The sequence below is a fragment of the Pongo abelii genome, chromosome 5, assembly GCF_028885655.2.
Source record: "Pongo abelii isolate AG06213 chromosome 5, NHGRI_mPonAbe1-v2.0_pri, whole genome shotgun sequence".
In the NCBI taxonomy this organism is placed as follows: Eukaryota; Metazoa; Chordata; class Mammalia; order Primates; family Hominidae; genus Pongo; species Pongo abelii.
The window spans coordinates 6,217,073-6,221,609 of NC_071990.2; the positions used below are offsets into that span (position 1 = coordinate 6,217,073).

The window sequence follows — 4,537 nt, forward strand, 5'->3', positions numbered from 1 at the left end:
TGTCATCTATGTTATAAAAATCCAGTCTTCCAGGCATGGCACACTTCTTCTGTAAGGGCCAGAAATGAATTTCAAACTATCCTGTTGTATCTTTTCATCAGAGGAGGAACTGCTTCTTTCTATTTCTTTTTCTTTTTCTTTCTTTCTTTTTTTTTTTTTTTTTTTTGAGACAGTCTCGCTCTGTTGCCCCGGCTGGAGTGCATTGGCAAAATCTCGGCTCACTACAACCTCCACCTCCTGAGTTCAAGTGATTATCCTGCCTCAGCCTCCTGAGTAGCTGGGATTACAGGCGCGTGCCACCATGCCCAGCTAATTTTTGTATTTTTAGTAGAGACAGGGTTTCACCATGTTGGCCAGGTTGGTCTCAAGCTCCTGACCTCAAGTGATCCACCCACCTCAGCCTCCCAAAGTGCTGGGATTACAGGCATGAGCCACCGTGCCAGGCCGGAACTGCTTCTTTTCTCTTTTGCTATCTAGAAACCAGCAAACTCCATGATGGCTATTTATCTATAATTTATTTCTAAGAACATTCTACCAATGACATCTCAAGCAAGATGTGATAACAGCTACACAAAGCAGTCTACAGCATGCAGTGTGTCTCAATGCCTCTGAGAAGTAGCAACAACTTTTGTTCTCACATGGCCCTCAGTCCTTCCCTGTGTCATCTTTCTGTCCTAGACTGTGGCCTAACTGCTCACAGGGATTCAGCGGCATGCAAACAGCTGTTAGTTGGTTTTCTTAAAAGAGGTATTGTTGATTGGAAAGACTGGCCCATATTTAAACTCTGCCCTTTTTGCAAATGCCAGATTTTCTCAATAGTATTCCAGAGGAAATTTTGTTTTGAACACAGTTACTGAATTTGACCAGACTACAGACATAGCACCACCCATATTGCTCAATGCTAAGACACAGCACCTTTGATTTTCTGTATGCCATAACGTTCTGAAGATTGAGTTACTGATGAGAAATTTTTGCAACTACACATCCTCCTACAGTTCTTGCTCTCCATTCAAGCAGGCCCTAGGGCTCATGGCAAGATGATTTCCTTGGGGAGAAAGAGCCTGAGACTTAGAAATTTAATTTGTATAATGAATCCTGGCTTTTTCCCTCCCTTAGGAATCTGATTCTTCTTTCTCTTCCTCTTCTTCTTCTGTCACAGGACTCTAGGCTCCACTCCAGTGTAGTTTGGTTGACTGATGCTTCATTGTCTATATGCACCGACATGACGTGTGACTGTTCAGGCGCAGTTGGAGAAGTTGGAGAAGACAGCACCTCATCCCCTCTCCTACAACTAATCATTGATTGGAGGGCCAATGCTTCAACCTTGATGTGATTCAGCAGGTCATGCAAGGGCTGCCTTCAACGGGAGCAGTGTCTCCTCCTCCTCGTGCAGTTCCTGACCCAGCTCAGCATGTTTCCTGGTGACACCGCTGCCCGCCACACGGCCCAGTGCTGCAAGTATTTTTATATAATTACATTTGTTCATTTAATTTTTAAGTGTCTTTTTAATAGAGAAAACAATAACTTTATGAGCCCAAAATCTGCAAATCCCTTGTATTTTCAAAAAGACTTTCCTCAATTACAAAAATTCCCCTTATGTTTTATTCTAATATTTTATAAATTTTGTTTAGCTTGTTGATTTTGCATCTGAAATTTGTTACAATAAAATAAAGATAAAATTTAATATTTTCCCTCAGATGTATTGCCAAATGTCCCAACATAGTTTGTTGAATATTTCTTTTTTCTCTGCTGATTTGAAATGCCAATTTTCTCATACACCAAATTTCCATACAGATACTTGGCTGTGGCTCTGTCCAATATTCTTTTCCATTGATCTATTGGCATATTCCCATGCCACCATCTATGTTCAATTACTGTAGGATGAATATATATAGATATATGTATGTCTATCTGTCTATATCAGAGCAGTTCTCTCTCATTGTTCTTGTCTTTTAAAATTATTATAGTTATCCTTGCCCATTTACTGTTCAGCATATTTTGCTTCCAGTAATTGATTGTAAGAAATGAATGTAATAATTTTTTTAAATGGCTCTGATGTTGAAAAGACTGTAAAAAAACATGAAGTACACATTGGCCAACTTAGCGTACCTTTTGAAAGATATTGTTTAAGATTCCATATTGATCTTGCAAGATCATTCCAGGGAAATAAGTGTGTTACTGTGGTGGATACATCCACCACAATCTCACCATTTGAGGATGTATCTCATCATTTTGAGATATATCCTCAAAATGGCTCCAAATCCACCTTATTCTAACACAAAGTGGACTTGGCAATCACAGTTCTTGTCCACTAATTGTGACACATGGATTGCATCACCCTGTTGTTTCTGAGGCATTCTTTGCACTTGCTTTCATTAGGTTTATGAAATTTGTGAATTGGGCATTTTTACTGAACTTTTAATCTTTCATCATCTTCAAACTATCGAATAGGCTAAAAATGCTGCAGACTGTGAAAGGCTGTGCACCTCAATGCTAGAGGAAGTCTGTTAAACAGACCCGCCGCATGGATTTCATCATTTCACCTCAAGCTTTACCACAAGGGTTACATCTGCTGAATTAGACATAGGATGATAATTCTCATTTGCTTCTATCTCAATTCGGACTTAGATAAAGACTTTTAAAAACAAAATTACCTTCTGGGCACTGCTTCTTGATGGACTCTGCCCATTGTAATCACAAGAGTTACTTTTTTTTTTTATGAGTCAGGAGCTGGATTAATATGAGTTCTTTCACCCTCAAAAGACCTCACACCTCATGGCCTTAAATGGTTCAAACCTGAAAGAGATAGAGTTTAAAATATAATAATTCATTACTTGGCATGAGATTAGTCCTCAAGTATTTCCACAACCACTTGTACTTCAGGGAAACCCCCATCAAGAACCTCATTGATGGTTAAAAGACACCGTCAGGTAAAGAAGTGGATACAGTCCATATTTGTAATTTGGTTCATCTGGGTTACTGGAGCTTCCTCTCATCATTGCTTCTCTTCTGTTTCTATGCATTTATATTGCCTTCACTGAACATACCATTAGCTTTGAGTTGATTTTGTATAAAGAAAGAGCTTTTTAGCAAAGGTCTTTTGGCCCCTTGCTTGTTTTATTACTGTCAACACAGAGTTAGAAAAGGGCTATTTAATAAAGTTGTCAAGGCCTTGAAATGATCGCTCAGCCAGTTCATCAAAATGATGGAAAAGATAGAGCAAAGTATTTTTGCATGATCCTGTCCTTATTATCTGTTGGTCATCCAACAAGGATCAGCTGTACAGACAATCCCCTAATAACAGTAGCTCTAAAACAATAAAAGTGGAAAAATAGTAACTATATAGTGAAGAAACCTGGCAGACACCTCCTTCACCAAGTGGTCAAAGTCTAGTAATGGGACAAATCAAATCCTCTGCCTCCAAATATAATGAACTGGGGAGAACGCAACACCTCTTTTATGCTATTGCTGCCCCCCAACCTTATTCTCACTGTGAGGAAACATGAAACAAACCCAAATGGAAGGACATTCTACAAAATATCTAGCCTATCCTCCAAAAATATCAAGTTATAAAAATCAAGGAAAGACTGAGAAACAACTGTTTCAGACTTAAGGGGACTAACAAGACAGACAACTTAATATATCTTTCAGGATTTTCTCTGGTCATAAAGCATATTACTGGGACAACTGGCAAAATCCAAATAAGATCTATGGATTAGAAAATAGAATTGTAGCAACATTCATTCCCTGAGTTTACTGTTTGTACTATGGTTATATATTTTGAAAAAAAACAATCCTTGTTTTACCAATTCAGTCCCCTGATCACTCCTAGCTACAAGGGAAAAATAGGAAAATCAGTCTATGTAACAAGCCTAGTGAGCTGGTTAAAAATCAGAGTTCTACTACCCGTGATAAAGGAGAGAATCGATACTAGAACAAAACCAGTGCTCTCAGACATGAAGTATGTGTTCTTGACAAATGCAGTTGTACAAAGACAAAGTCACAGGAGAGGAAGACCTAGTTTAAGGCTATCAAGGGCAATCTCACGGATGAGAATGAGATTATACATACCCCAGCCTTATCTGTACTAGAATGAAAACATCAAGGACTGAGTGCCCTCACTCACATGTAATCTCAGGGGCCAAACCATCTCCTGCACCTCTACTTTCCTTTATCTCACACCCACCAGTTTCTTCTCCCTACCTGCTTTGCTGACATATGAATCCAAATAGTGTTCCCAGTTTTCAAGTCTAAATGGCATGGCAGGTCCTACCTTCACTATCAACTACCGGTGCTCATTGTATCTCAGCTTCTATTGAATTGATTCCACCCATAATTTCCTAAAAGGATTTCAGCGACCACAACATGTCTAGAAGTGCTTCAGAACAGTCATCCATCCAGGGCTAATCCTATGTGGCTTTAAGGAGGCAATGTCACATGGTTATGATTTGAGATTAGAGGGTTATGATTAGAGATTCTCCCGGAAGAATAAATGGTCAGGATGAGAAATGATTGTGATAGTTGGAGGATATTTCAG

At 39.1% G+C, this 4,537-nt stretch overlaps 1 pseudogene; it reads right to left on the reverse strand.

Moving 5' to 3' along the window:
• Window positions 1–1,078: 1,078 nt before the first annotated feature.
• On the reverse strand, window positions 1,079–4,261 carry LOC112133756 (snRNA-activating protein complex subunit 5-like; annotated as a pseudogene).
• Between the last annotated feature and the right edge of the window lie 276 nt (window positions 4,262–4,537).